We start from the raw sequence: 16,223 nt of genomic DNA on the forward strand, positions 1-16,223 counted from the left end.
AAATTATTTACCTGGGCCCCACGCCCAACACATGTGTTATACTTCCGCATGTACCTTTTTTCATCATTATATGCATCGATATGACTTAAGTTTTGGCCAAGCTGGGTTGCCTGGCTCTTGTATTTATGCCCTACGTTCCCGTTAATTCGGCTAGGGCATAAGGGGAGCACCTCTGCGATTGTTACCGCCGGGTCAGCCGGACGTGTACCTCAGACTGGGTGAAGCCGAAAGCTAGCGTTCTTAAGAGAATATTCGGTCGGTGAACAAAAGATGACTTTTATTTATTATCCATATCTGCCCCCAAACGTTTTCACTGCGCTTCTTGTCGCAGTCCGGACATGCACTTTAGGGCATGCCTACCCAGGGAAAGGAACCCTTAACGAAACTATTCTCTCTAGAAGATGTTTCTTACTATCCATGTAATATAACATAACTAGTTGGACACTTGTCTGATAAAGAACTAATGACCCCTACGCCTGGTCTCCACGCATGCCCCGGTTCTTATATAACCGAGAGGGTATTCGGATACACTCCGGACTGTTGGGTCCCGAGGTTGAAGCGAAAAGGTCCGCCACGACAAACGATCTACAATCTGGCTAGAAGGCATCGTATATGTCACTTGACAATTACATAGTCAATTTGACTGGTTGAATTCCTCTTCAATGCCATCCAATAGGCTGTCTAGTCTACAGTCCTGTTGGGAATACTTTGCGGCCAATTCTACTTGGTCGTACACTAAATTCACAGGGATCTCCTTGCCATCAGGCCCCACAGGTCCGACTTCGGCCATGTGGTTTGGGTCAGCCTTCGTGTACCGTGTCTTCACCATCACCCAAGCTTCCCTGGCGCCCTGACGACAGGCCGATATCTTCCATAATCGGAAACGCCGCCGTTCTCCCTTCAGCTTTTCTACAAGCTCTCCAAGGCCTTCGGGTATGGAGACAGACGGCCACAAGGCCTGGGCAACGCCTTGCATCACCTGCTGAACTCGTTCGTGCAACTGTGCGAGCTTGGGAAGAAGATCACCCGTCGAACTAGGCATCTCCTCAGCAGGACGACCTGTTAACATACCTACAGACATAACTCTGTCAGCCAGCTTCCTCGCGGAACTCTTTTTTAAAGTTCGTTCAAGCACTTACTAAATATGCCGCGTCGAAGCCGTCGATTCTCCTTAACAGAGTCCGACAGTTGGGCACGGACATCTTTTAGTTCCACGCCCAGCTTGGTGTTGGCATCTTGGAGATCATTCTTCTCCTGCCTCACCCTTGTAAGCACGCTCTCACCAGCCTTCAGCTGGCGTATGAGCTATTGCTTATCCGGATTCACTCCAACGTCATTTGCAATTTTATCGTCAGATCTGCATATAAAGCCGCATTATAATATGATACTTATCATTTGACGGATATGTTACCAGAGGGGGTCTCTTTGCGCTCCCCTGCTGCGGCCAGTGCGGCCTGAAGTTGGGCTTTGCACTCTTCCAGCTCCTGGGACAGTTGAGTATTCTTTTCTGTAAGAACCTACATAACAAATGATCCTTAAATCAGTTATCCTAATTGTTTCAAGTCTCAGGGGCTACTGATATATATAATCATCAAATTTTCTCACCCGTATGTCTTTTACATACTGCTCCGTGGCTCTGGCTAGACCATTTTGAGCGACACGGAGGTGCGCGTCTCCCGAGTTAAAGGCATCCAATGCCTCTAGGGAGAAACAAGCATCACGAAGAACAGTCCAGCGACGCCTGTGGTTCATGGCACTTTCCACCTCGGAATGGGTGGCGAACAGTCTATCCGTATCCTCTGTCGGAGGAGCACCCGACACACGCCTTGTACTCATTCCCACCTCTGAGTCCGGCCTTGGAGCCTGGCTTGTGGAGGCGCGATTGGTAGCCTCTCCGGGTATAGTCTGGCGAGCGCTCTTTTTCCTGAAAAGAAGGCGTGGGCGTTAGTATGCCTCTATAAATAATGTCTTGTAATAAAGACGGCGCGCCATACCGCTGCGCCAGTGCCTCAATCCGGACTGAAGATCTTTTCAGCCTGCCTGGCCTAGCGGCCCCTTGTTGGCTAGTTGCCACGGGCTCGGCCTTCCGCCCTGAGACCTCCCCTGCAAAACACGGCTGTTATACAACAATAAAAAAAGGAGCACAAGGACGGATCCCTTTTTAAGTACTGGGACTTCGGTCTCAGTCACCCGTGAGGCTGGAACTAGCCCAGGGTAATCGGCCGTAATGGCTACCAAGGTATTGTCATTACTCCCTTGGTAAAATACCCCGTCAATCAGCTCCATGGATATGTTCGGATCCTCCTGAGAAGCCGGGTCAAGGGACCGTCCAGGGTCCTCGGGCTGTGGAGGAGGGCTATTTATCTCCTTTACTGCTTGGCGCAGCTCCTGCGATGAAATCGCTAGAATGAATACTTAACTTACGGGAATACGAAACGGATGGGCGAGAAAAAGTCTTCGCTTACCCAGCTCGGAGGATTGTACATGGAGAATCCGCCCTGTGGGTTGACATGATGGAATTCCTCCTCTTCTCCCTTGTACAAAGTGGACAAGATCTTTATTAGACCAGCAGCCGATCCCGACCCTTTGCGGCCGTGGCGGGTGGCGTCCTCCTCCCCGTTGAAATCCCACATGGGGTGGCCTCTATACTGGAGCGGCTGCACCCCCCGCATAATGCATATAGCCATGACCTCGATCAAGGTCAATCCGGATCGAGCTAAAGAACTTATCCGGCTCATCAGATAAAGAATGTCCCTGTCGTCTTCCTCCAGGGAGCTCCGAGGGCGCCAGCTCCGGCGCTTCTTCAAAGGGGCATTGTCGAACTCAGGAAGGACTATCCGAATAGGGTCCGGAAGGGGGACATCTTCTATATAAAACCATTCTGAAGGCCAGTCTTCGGACGTCTTCTTCGGAGTCCCGGACAAGTATCCGGTCCCGGAAATACGCTACACTTCGGCTCCGCCCACTTGATATATTGATCCCTTCTTAGAACGGGGCACAAGGCAGAACAACTTCTTCCACAGAGCGAAATGAGCCTCACAACCCAAAAATAACTCGCAAAGGGCTACGAATCCCGCGATATGCAGTAGGGAGGCAGGCGTGAGGTTGTGTAGCTGGAGGCCATAGAACTCCAGAAGCCCCCGGAGAAACGGATGAATTGGAAATCCGAGCCCTCTTACCAGATAAGGGACAAGGCATACCCGCTCTCCCTTAGAGGGATTGGGACGACTCTCCGCTTGCTCTCCGCCATTATAGGTGGCAAGCCCGGCTCGAATCGGGACCAGGTACGCTGGGGGAAGAAATCCCTTGGACTGAAGCATCACCAATTTGCTGTGCGGGATGGAACATCTCTCCCAATCTCCAGGCTTGGAACTGGGGGTGCGAGAGGAGGAGCTGCGTCGACCGGCCATGCTGGAATGGATCTCTATTGGGTGCGCTCCAATGAAGACTCGGCAAGTGAGGATGATGTGATTTGGATCTGAATCCTCATCTTTTTAAATAGGCGGCTCATTTACATAGCTAGGGGGGTAAATATGAAAACACCCTGGCTCTTCACATTCGCTCGACACGTGGAAAGTGGCCATTATTGGGCGCAGAAGCCAAGGAGTACAAACCGTCACAAGAAACCGGACATTATTTCAACAGGTACACAGAATTTGGAGAGGAACCCGCCCTGCAATGCCGAAGATAACACTGCGCGCCGGACTCGTCGTCATTGAAGCCTGGTTCGAGGGCTACTGAGGGAGTCCTGGATTAGGGGGTCTCCGGATAGCCGGACTATCTCCATTGGCCGGACTGTTAGACTATGAAGATACAAGATTGAAGACTCCGTCTCGTGTCCGGATGGGACTCTACTTGGCATGGAAGGCAAGCTAGGCAATACGTATATGGATATCTCCTCCTTTGTAACCGACCTTGTGTAGCCCTAACCCTCTCTAGTGTCTATATAAACCGAAGGGTTTTAGTCCGTAGGACAACATACAATCATACCATAGGCTAGCTTCTAGGGTTTAGCCTCTCTGATCTCGTGGTAGATCTACTCTTGTAACACCCATATCATCAATATTAATCAAGCATGACGTAGGGTTTTACCTCCATCAAGAGGGCTCGAACCTGGGTAAAACTTCGTGTCCCTTGTCTCCTGTTACCATCCGGCCTAGACGCACAGTTCGGGACCCCCTAACCGAGATCCGCCGGTTTTGACACCGACAGTCATGCACCCTTGATGAGTGGTCTATTTTTACTAAATCTTGATAGTAGTGATACACATGTTCATAGTATTGAAGCCAAAATATGCAAAGTTGATAATGATAGTGCAACTTATTTGTGGCACTACCATTTGGGTCATATTGGTGTAAAGCGCATGAAGAAACTCCATTCTGATGGACTTATGGAATCACTTGATTATGAACCACTTGGTACTTGCGAACCATGCCTCATGGGAAAGATGACTAAAACTCCGTTCTCCGAAACAATGGAGCGAGCAACAGAGTTATTGGAAATCATACATACTGATGTATGTGGTCCAATGAACGTTGAGGCTCGCGGTGGATATCGTTATTTTCTTACCTTCACATGTGATTAGAGCAGATATGGGTATATCTACTTAATGAAATGTAAGTCTGAAACATTAGAAAAGTTTAAACAATTTTAGAGTGATGTGGAAAATCATCGTAACAAGAAAATGAAGTTTCTGTGATCTGATCATGGAGGTCAATATTTGAGTTATGAGTTTGGACTTCAATTGAAGCAATGAAGAATAGTTTCGCAACTCATGCCACCTGGAACACCACAACATAATGGTGTGTCCGAACATCGTAACCGCACTTTGTTAGATATGGTGCGATCTATGATGTCTCTCACTGATTTACCGCTATCATTTTGGGGTTATGCTTTAGAGAAAGCTGCATTCATGTTAAATAGGGCACCATCAAAATCCATTGAGACGACACCTTATGAACTGTGGTTTGGCAAGAAGCCCAAGTTGTCGTTTCTTAAAGTTTGGGGCTACGGTGCTTATGTGAAGAAGCTTCAACCTCGTAAGCTCGAACCCAAATCGGAGAAATGTGTCTTCATAGGATACCCAAAGGAGACTGTTGGGTACACCTGCTATCACAGATCCGAAGGTAATATATTCGTTGCTAAAAATGGATCTTTCTAGAGAAGGAGTTTCTCTCGAAAGAAGTGAGTGGGAGGAAAGTAGATCTTGATGAGGTAATTGTACCTTCTCCCGAGTTGGAATGTAGTTCATCACAGAAATCAGTTCCAGTGATGCCTACACCAATTAGTGAGAAAGTTAATGATGATGATCATGAAACTTCAGATCAAGTTACTACCAAACCTCGTAGGTCAAGTAGAGTACGTTCTGCACCAGAACAGTACGGTAATCCTGTTCTGGAGGTCATGTTACTTAACCACGACAAACCTACGAACTATGAGGAAGCGATGATGAGCCCTGATTCCACAAAATGGCTTGAGACCATGAAATTCGAGATGGGATCTAAGTATAAAGAACAAAGTATGGACTTTGATTGACCTGCCCGATGATCGGTGAGCCATTAAGAATAAATGGATCTTCAAGAGGAAGATGTACGTTGATAGTAGTGTTACTATATACAAAGCTCGAATTGTTGCAAAAGGTTTTCGACAAGTTCAAGGTGTTGACTATGATGAGATTTTCTCACTCGTATCGATGCTTAAAAGTCTGTCCGAATCATGTTAGCAGTTGCCGCATTTATGAAATCTGGCAAATGGATATCAAAACTACATTCCTTAATGGATTTATTAAAATAAGAGTTGTATATGATGCAACCAGAAGGTTTTGTCAATCCTAAAGGTGTTAACAAAGTGTGCAAGCTCCAGCGATCCATCTATGGACTGGTGAATGCAACTCGGAGGTGGAATATATGCTTTGATGAGTTGATGAAAGCATATAGTTTTATACAGACTTGCGGTGAAGCCTGTTTTTACAATAAAGTGAGTTGGAGCACTACAACCTTTCTAATAAGTATATGTGAATGACATATTGTTGATAAAAAATGATGTAGAATTATCTGGAAAGCATAAAGGAGAATTTGAAAGGAGTTTTTCAAAGAAAGTATTACCTGTAAAGCTACTTACATATTGGGCATCAAGATCTATAAAGATAGATCAAGACATTTAATAAGACTTTCGATGAGTACATACCTTGATAAGATTTTGAAGGAGTTCAAAATGGAACAGTCAAAGAAGGAGTTCTTGACTGTGTTGCAAGGTGTGAAGTTGAGTAAAGACTCAAAACCCGACCACGGCAGAAAATTGAAAGAGAATGAAAAGTAATTCCCTATGCCTCAGTCATAGGTTCTACAAAGTATGCTATGCTGTGTACCAGACCTATTGTGTACCTCACCATAAGTTTGGCAAGAGGGTACAATAGTGATCCATGAGTGGATCACTGGACATCAGTCAAAAATATCCTTAGTGGAATAAGGAAACATTTCTCGGTCATGGAGGTGACAAAGAGTTCGTCGTAAAGAGTTACGTCGATGCAAGCTTTGACACCGATCTGGATGACTCTAAGTCTCGATCTAGATACATATTGAAAGTGGGAGCAATTAGCTAGAGTAGCTCCGTGCAAAGCATTGTAGACATAGAACATTTGCAAAATACATACGGCTCTGAATGTGGCAGACCTGTTGACTAAATTTCTCTCACAAGCAAAACATGATCACTCTTTGGGTGTTAATCACATAGCGATGTGAACTAGATTATTGACTCTAGTAAACCCTTTGGGTGTTAGTCACATGGAGATGTGAACTAATCACATAAAGATGTGAACTATTGCTGTTCAATCACATGACGATGTGAACTAGATTATTGACTCTAGTGCAAGTGGGAGACTGAAGGAAATATGCCCTAGAGACAATAATAAAGTTGTTATTTATATTTCCTTATATCGTGATAAATGTTTATTATTCATGCTAGAATTGTATTAACCAGAAACTTAGTACATGTGTGAATACATAGACAAACAGAGTGTCACTAGTATGCCTCTACTTGACTAGCTCGTTAATCAAAGATGGTTATGTTTCCTAACCATAGTCATGAGTTGTCATTTGATTAATGGGATCACATCATTAGAGAATGATGTGATTTACTTGACCCATCCGTTAGCTTAGCACGATGATTGTTTAGTTTGTTGCTATTGCTTTCTCCATAACTTATACATGTTCCTAGGACTATGAGATCATGCAACTCCCGAATACCGGAGGAACACTTTGTGTGCTACCAAATGTCACAATGTAACTGGGTGATTATAAAGGTGCTCTACATGTGCCTCTGATGGTGTTTGTTGAGTTGGCATAGATCGAGATTAGGATTTGTCACTCCGATTGTCGGAGAGGTATCTCTGGGCCCTCTCGGTAATGCACATCACTATAAGCCTTGCAAGTAATGTGACTAATGAGTTAGTTATGGGATGTTGCATTACGGAACAAGTAAAGAGACTTGCCGGTAACGAGATTGAACTAGGTATTGAGATACCTACGATCGAATCTCGGGCAAGTAACATACCGATGACAAAGGGAACAACGTATGTTATTATGTGGTTTGACCGATAAAGATCTTCGTAGAATATGTAGGAACCAATATGAGCATCCAGGTTCCGCTATTGGTTATTGACCGGAGACGTGTCTTGGTCATGTTGTAACGCCCCGGACACACCCGCCGGTGGTCGTTACTCCTGGCGGGATCTAGACTGGCTCCACAGATCAATACTAGTCTTTTTTGCGCACTTTGTCCTCACTCGTGCACACTCAGGAGCAACTTCCGATCGGTCACCCATCCTGAAATTACTCCAAGCTGAGCACCCTTAACTTTGGAGTTCTGTCCGAATGGGCTTCCAAAAAAGAAGGAATTCCTTATTGATATGAGTAGTCTATCATCCCTCTTAAGCTAGGCTATCACATACACCCCCACTCAAAGGAACCGACGTCCTCGTCGGGCCATAGGAACGTTCCCTCTTGACACATACGTCTATGCATCCAGTTCGGTACATGTGCCATGCTGGGTGCCACGACGGGTCACAAGCGTCATGAACAACATGATCGCGCACCTGTCCGCAAACATCTGTGTAACCGCGAGGGTTGGCTCTGATACCAACTTGTAACGCCCCGGACACACCCGCTAGTGGTCGTTACTCCTGGCGGGATCTAGACTGGCCCCACAGATCAACACTAGTCTTTTTTGCACACTTTGTCCTCACTCGTGCGCACCCGGGAGCAACTTCCCGGTCGGTCACCCATCCTAAAATTACTCCAAGCTGAGCACGCTTGACTTAATTCTTATTCTTGTTTTATTCAAGTGATTAATTCCTTATTCCAGAGGTTCATCAAAATTCTTGATTTCATTTGTTCATCTTTCTTTCCGGAGTTCCAAGTTTTTCTCGGTTATATCATCGTGAAGCTCCATTTAATCACTGCAAGGATTCATCTTATTCTTTTCAAGCTTCTTTTCCTTGCGACCTTTTTTTATCTATCCGGAGTTCTTTGAGAGTTTCTTCATGGTGGTTCATCAAGGATTCTTTTCATTCTTCAATTGTTCGCCAAGATTTCTCTCGAAGTTATGATCCGCCAAGCTATACTTCAATTATTATTCATTGTGCAGTTTGTTCTCCATTATCCTCCGAGGTGGGATTATGTCATTCTTGACAATTTCCCTTCGTGTTTCATGCTTCACAAGTTGTTTGGAATGACATATTTTAAACCCATCATTTTCAATTCATTCATGAGATCCTTTGCAACCCATCAGTCTCTTCATTGGAGTTATATTGGGTTATATTTCACCTAAAGTTTTCCCTAAGGAATGTTGCTATTTATGGTGCTTATAATGACCCAAGTTCTTCATTTATCCTCCTGGTGAAATAAGTTTCTCGTCTCCTTGTTGATATCAATCCAATCTATTGTTTCCGTTAGTGGCAGAATTTCACCTCATAGTTTTGAGATGTTCTCCATAAGCCCACTACAATCTTATCCTTTCGTTGTTGATAACCCAACAACTCCGTTCTAGCATTTCCTGTAAGCATGCTCTTTTAAGATCTTGTTTTCCTCCATTCAGTAAATTCCATTCTTTCATTTCTTCCAGAGGCATTGTGATGTTGCACTCTTCGAACCATCATCCCGTTTTTGTAAAAGATCATGTTCGTTTCCTTGCTTATCCATTTAACATGGGTGTTGTGTCCTTTGCTCAAGTTCTTTTCATCTTATAAAGTCTTGTTTATCTTGTTTCAACCGGAGTGCTTGCATGTACTTCTTGTCCATTGCAACCCTTTTCTTATGTCTTTCAACCTACAAGGTTCTAATAATGTTCCCTGTTCCTCTTTTCTAACAGAGTGTTTTCAACTTTGTTCATCTTTGTTCTATTCTTTCTTTCAATTTGTACAACCTCTCAAGGCTCGTGGTTTCACTCATTTGTCCAAGAAGCAACTTAGTTTTACCTCTTCTCTTCCTCTTTCGTTTCTCTCTGGTGCCATCCTAGATCTCGGGACGAGATTCTCTTGTAGTGGTGGAGTGTTGTAACGCCCCAAGACCGACACTCCAGACGCCTCCCATGTTTTTCGTTGTCGCGGTGTGTTTCATTTGTGCTTGCTCTTTTATTTTTGCATTGCATCATGTGATCATGCCATCATGTCATTAATCTTTACATCTCAACTCAACTAATAAATTGCATAGATGGTTGATCTATTTAAATCGAGGGAAGAGTGACTTATCTTTATAACATATCCTCCCAATATTAGGGACCCATATTAAATATTTCTTTAATTTGGAATTCACCATAACACACTTGCAAATTATCCCAATGCCTTTGTTATCTCAATTCTTGGTCTCCAACCTTGCCATATATTCTTTCATCATTTTCCGGAGCTCCACCAAAAATCCGAACATTTTTGGGACCTTCCCAACCCTCACTTCCTATTCAAACCATTTGATTTTAAATCAAATGAGTTTGAATTTAAACTTTTGGTCATGCCCACTTCTATTTTTCCTGGTTCAAGCTCATTTTTATGAGTCCGGGAAACTAACCGCATGCCCAAATTCTTTCTCTAACCCCCTCTTCCTTTTTCTTATCTCTATGCTTTCTGTTAAAGGAAATAGAGAGAGAGCAGAGCCCAGCTGGCCACTTGGGCCTCCTAGCTAGGCCGGACCATTAGCCCAGCCGCCCTCCCAACCCTAGTCGCAACCCTTGCCCGATTCCATCTCTCTTGACCCCCTCTTCTCTCTCTCATTTTTCCTCTGCTGCACGCCTCCCCTTCTCCTCAGCGCCGCCTTTGTCGGATCATGGGTTCTGGCAAAACCCTCAAGGTTCAAACACTGGGGTGCGCGCGAAGACCTCCCCCTACCGATCCACGTCCTAGCTTCGCTAAGATCTTACGTGCTAACTCGATGAACTCGAAACACAAGGGACTCAAGATTTATACTGGTTCGGGCCACCGTTGTGGTGTAATACCCTACTCCAGTGTGGTGTGGTGGATTGCCTCTTGGGCTGAGGATGAACAGTACAAGGGGAAGAACAACCTCCTGAGGAGAGGTGTTCTTGTGCTCGGTGAGCTCGTGGTGGTTCTGGTTTCTCTCGATCAACCGATCCCCCTAGATATGGTGGTGGCTAGTCCTATTTATAGAGGCCCTGGTCCTCTCCCCAAATATTGAGCGGGAGGGGAGCCAACAATGGCCAATTCGAAAGGGGACAACTAGTACAACTTATCCTGACAAAAGTGGTCTTCGCCTGTCAAAGGCTCTGGTGGTGACGCCGTCTTGGGCTCCATGGTGACCTCCATCTTGCCGTCCTGCTGGTCTTGGTCTCGTTGCACTGATATGGAAAGCTTTGCTTGACGCCTCGGTACTCTGCGCCTGCGTTTTGTTCCCTTGGCACAAAATAGGAAACAAGGACACTGTGCGTGCTGGCGCCCACCTGGCGCACGCCTGACCTCGATCGTCATGGCTCACGTCATCAGAACCTTGCGAGGTTTGCCTTGCCTTGAACTCTCCGCCCCTCATGAGCCAGCCTGGTGAGGCCGCTCCCGAGGAGGTCTTGTGTCGTCCGCCTCGCGAGGCCTGGCCCCTCGCGAGGGTCTTGAGTCCTTGCTGGTGAATATGGGTCGTACGGGCCCGCTCGCAGAGCCATGCCGTGGGCTGCAGGCAGGCAGGTCTAGGGACCCCCGTTCCCAGAATGCCGACAGTAGCCTCTGGGCCCAAGGCGCCCTCGGGCTTGGCTTCGAGGCGAAGCCAAAGGGGCAAGTGCGGAGCGCCATGGGCCCCAATAGCATGCGTCCTTGGTCGACGCGTGGTGGTTGATTGGACGTGGGCGTCTTCGCTTCCGCACGCTGCCTTGGAATCCGCCTGGCTATGCGGCCACGGCAACCTACACAGTTATTCTTCCATCGCCTGCGCCATACTCCTCCGATTCCTCTGCTTCCCCCGGACTCCACTCCTCTTTCCAATCTGACCTGAGCCCTGCTCACTCCATCGTCATGGCGCCGATGCAAGCGGATAAGGGGAAGAAGCCTCTGTCTTCGGCTAGTGCGCCCCCGGCCACCGAGCCCGCAGTTGGCCGGTCGCTGGTGCTCAACGATGAGGCCATTGGCAAGGTGCGTCCCATGCTCGCCTCCAGCTTCAATGAGTGTGGAAAGACGATGGCTTGGCCTGCGTCTCGTGCTCGCAATGACCGGGCGGACACTGAGGTACCATTCTTCATCGACGCCCTTTGGGCTAGCTTGGTTCCTCACTTCTCCGCCTTCTTCAATGCTGTGCTGGCGCATTATCAGATCCGCATGCTGCACCTTGATCCTCAATCAGTGACCCTTCTCGCCGTCTTCGCCTTTGTTTGCGAGGCCATGGTAGGCATTGCCCCCTCAGTGGCCCTTCTCCCCCACTTCTTCTCGCTGCACCTGATTGATCCCCAACAGAGCTCAGGATGCATGAGCTTTCAGGCCGTGGCGGTGACGGCCGGCGCGGGGATTGACTTCGAGCTCCCACCATCCACGAGTGGGTTTCGGCACGGTGGGTATTTGTTGATGTCGGAGTGCTCAGCCCCCTGCTCTTTTCTCCGTCAGCGCCAGCTATTCCCAGCTCCGGTTGGTGCGATCAAAGGCTCACCGATCCGCGCCTTGCCCCTGGCTGGCTCAGGCTGAAGTGGCTCGAGGACCTTGATGTGACTGCGCCTATGGTGGTGAAGGAGTTCGTCCGGCGCCGGATCGCCCCGCTTCAGCGCCACTCACAACCGATGTGGGCCTTGCTCAACAGCAAGGACCACACGAGACTTCAGGAGTCCAGGATCCCCCTCGAGGCACGACGAATGGTGCTCGAGGTCCTAACGGGTGTCCCGCTGCCAGATGACATGCCGAGGAAGAGTTGCCTTCTGTACCGCTGCTTGAACAAGCGACATTCGCAGAGCAGATGCCCGCCTTTGATGAGTGGGGGCTGCGTCTAGTCGGCCTCGTGGGGCCTTCTGAGAACCCCATCATCGTGGTTCCTCTTCTCGCTACTGGTGCCAAGCTCACCCCCAGTGTGGAAGCGGGGGGGGGGGGGGGGGGGGGGGGGGGGGGGGGGGGGGGGGGGGGGGGGGGGGGGCGAGCACCGGTGGGGGCTGATGGCGAAGGTGCCGAGATGCTGATGCCGCCTAGGGCTCCTGAGGCGTCATCCTCAGGAACTCGCGACTCTTGCCCTAGGGCGGCAGTTGAGGAGGTGACACAGCCTACGTCTCTCGAGGCCGGGGCTCCTAAGACCTCGATAGGTCGCTGCGAGGCAGGGCCTGATGGCTCCCCTCAGCTTGGCGCTCCTGAGACTTCCCCTTTGAGCGCTTCTCCAGTTGCGCCTCGTGTTGGCCACCATGCCCAGCGCTTCGGTCGGCTTTGCGTGGACTTCGAAGAGCTCCACAAGAGGAAGGGGTCCCCAAGCAGCGGCACCTTCGGGCCGTTAAAGTGGAGAAAGTACATCGCCGTTGATGAGTAAGTACCTTATCTTGGTGATTCTCCACGTGTTGCTTCCCTTCCTGATAATATCTCTTCAGGATTCCTTCCGCCAAGGCCGCAAGATCTCCTGAGGAGCAGCATCCTCTCACCTCACTTCTCCTTCTAGGCTCGAGCGCTTCAAGCCCGTGCTCTGCTCATGGTGTGGAGTCAACCGGGGAAGTCGGCCCGTCGACAAGGTGTCTCAAGCTCGCGCCTTCGCCGTCTTTTCTTTGCGGCCTTGTTCGGAGTACAACAAGCGTGCCAAGGGTTCCTCCCCTAGTCGTGGATGGCGATTGGTTGGCTTCGATCCTGGGGTCTTCTTCAAGCAGCGGGCCTTTACTCACTCGGGCCCCTCGCGAGGCCCGCCCCGCAAATGGGTGGGTGCCAGCCCCCATCCCCCTACTGAAAGGGGGCGAGCCGCTTCGAGCCCCATCCGCAGTCCTCGCAGTGGAGGATGAAGTCAGAAGCATGCTTGAGTCGGCGCAAGAAAGGAGCGTCATTCGCCACGAGCTCTTTCAGGAGACGATGAGCGCGATGAACCAGCTTGGTGAAGAGCTCGTGGATATGGACGCGCGCCTCGTGGACGAGGGTCTTCGGCTGGTGGAGGAGCGACACAAGATGAAGGTGGCCATCAACCTCGGGCGCCACCAGTGCGAGCTCGACAATGTGAAGGCCGAGGCTTCCCTCGCAGCCTCCCGTGAGGCCTGCTCCCGAGCTCTGGAAGAGGCTCGGGAAGCTGACTGCCGTCGCGAGGTTGTGGAGAAGCGCGCGTGGGAGCTCCAAGCCTGGAGCACCGTCTTGGATCAGCAAGTGGAGGTGCGCAGAGCCGCCCTTGCGTCGTTGAGGGGGACGCCCGCTGAAGAGGAAGAGATCCGAAAGCGCGAGGAGGCACTGGCGCTGGAAGCCGTGGAGCGTAGCCTTGAGCTCGAACGACTGAAGACGAGGAAGCGTAAAGTCGCCCAGGCGGAGGATGTCGTTGGCGTGCACGAGGCCAGGGCCTAGGAGGAGGTTGATCGCTGGGTGGCTGAGGCTCACGCGGATCTCGAGAGTAGGTACAACCTGAAGCTGAAGCTCGTGGAAGCTGGGGCCGCTGGTAGGACTGCTGCCCTCAAGTCCATGTTGACCGAGGTGGAGCGATGTGAGGAGGCCACCGTAGCCGCCCTGGTCTTGGTGCAGGCCGAACTGGCCTCCGCCTGCGCCAAGCTGTCCCCTCTTCAGCAACGGGTTGCTGACGCCAAGTCCGTCGCATGGCAGAACAGAGAGGAAGTGCTTCAGTGGTGGATGCTGGAGCGCGTGCACGCCCCCATGCTCCAGGACCTCAGGAACAAGGCCAACATCGCCCTGGGTCATATTTGTGATGAGAATGCTCCTCATCCCCATGCGAACGACTATGCCAGCCACCTCCGCTTCTTCACTCACGTGGTGACGCGCCTGGAGAACCGTTCTGAGAGGGCTCACCAACTTGTTGAAGAGAGGAGCCGCGGCCTGCTCGGGCGTGCGTTCTCCCGTGTCTTAAGCCATCTCCAGAACGCCGCCCCCAACATCGACTTTGATGCCGCCATCGCTCCCGTTCCCAAGGCCATCTGGGGCGACCTATCGCGATGGGTGGAAGACAATGTGGACGCGCTGGTCAGGGCCTTCACTTCTGATGACGATGGGGTGGTGGTCGCGGAGGACGCGGGCGACGTGGTCGACGACGGTGATGGCTGTTGGGGAACATAGTAATTTCAAAAAAATTCCTACACACACGCAAGATCATGGTGATGCATAGGAACGAGAGGGGAGAGTGTCGTCCACGTACGCTCGTAGACCGTTATGCGGAAGCGTTATGACAACACGGTTGATGTAGTCGTGCGTCTTCACGATCGACCGATCCTCAGTACCGAACGTACGGCACCTCCGCGTTCAGCACACGTTCAGCTCGGTGACGTCCCACGAACTCACGATCCAGTAGAGCTCGAAGGAGAGTTTCGTCAGCACGATGGTGTGGTGACGATGTTGATGAAGTTACCGTCGCAGGGCTTCGCCTAAGCACCGCTACGATATGACTGAGGTGGATTATGGTGGAGGGGGGCACCACACATGGCTAAGAGGTCAACAGATCAATTGTTGTGTCTATGGGGTGCCCCCTGCCCCCGTATATAAAGGAGCTAGGGGGGAGGCGGCCGGCCAAGCAGGAGGGCGCACCAAGGGGGGAGTCCTACTCCCACCGGGAGTAGGACTCCCTCTTTTCCTAGTTGGAGTAGGAGAGGAGAAGGAAGGGAGAGAGGAAGAGAAGGAAAGGGGGGCGCCGCCCCCTCCTTGTCCAATTAGGACTAGAGGGGGAGGGGGCGCGCGGCTGCTCTTGGCCGCCCCTCCTCTTCTCCCACTAAGGCCCATTAGGCCCAATATACTCCCTGGGGTGTTCCGTTAACCCCCCGGTACTCCGGTAAATGTCCGAAACCTCCCGAAACACTTCCGGTGTCTGAACATAGTCATCCAATATATCGATCTTTACATCTCGATCATTTCGAGACTCCTCGTCATGTCTGTGATCATATCCGGGTGTAACATCCCAAAATTCTAAATTTTGGAATGTTATAATAAATAGATTGATTGATTTGTTGTGTGATTGATTGAGTGAAATTCAAAACATTTTGAAAGTTAAATGAGAGGGAATAAAAGGACTTTCCCAAACTTTCATTTTTCATTCGTGATCTCCATGAATTCAAATTCTTTTCAACACAAAACCCTAGAGAGAAGATGACATGACTTCTTCCATTTAAATTAAATGAAAAGGGTTGTTGAAAATATTTGAATTTCGTTTGAAAATATTTCAATTCATAAACTTCATGCAGCTCAATGATTTTCATGAGAGAAGATAAAATGACTTCTTCAAATTATATGAAATATGAGTTGGGAGTTTCAAAGAATTAAATTCAAAGTTCTTTTGAATTTATTTTCAATTTGGAGTTATTTGAGTTTTATTCAAATTATTTTTCTCCAAAAATAAAATATAAGGAAATTAGGGTAACATAATTCCCTACAACAGAAAATAGGAGAGAAATAAATTTGAAATCATTTTGGTTTTTTTAAATGATTTTATTGGATTTTATTAAACCAGTAGCACTCTTTGAATTATCTGTATTTGTGAGGATTTTATTTGGCATATGAAAAGTGTTCACGTTGTAGAAAATCTTTTTCTGAAAATTTTGATATATTATATGCCTATATAATATTTTTTATTTTGCCGTTATTATTT

This window comes from Triticum urartu, chromosome 7 (assembly GCF_003073215.2).
Source record: "Triticum urartu cultivar G1812 chromosome 7, Tu2.1, whole genome shotgun sequence".
NCBI classification, from domain to species: Eukaryota; Viridiplantae; Streptophyta; class Magnoliopsida; order Poales; family Poaceae; genus Triticum; species Triticum urartu.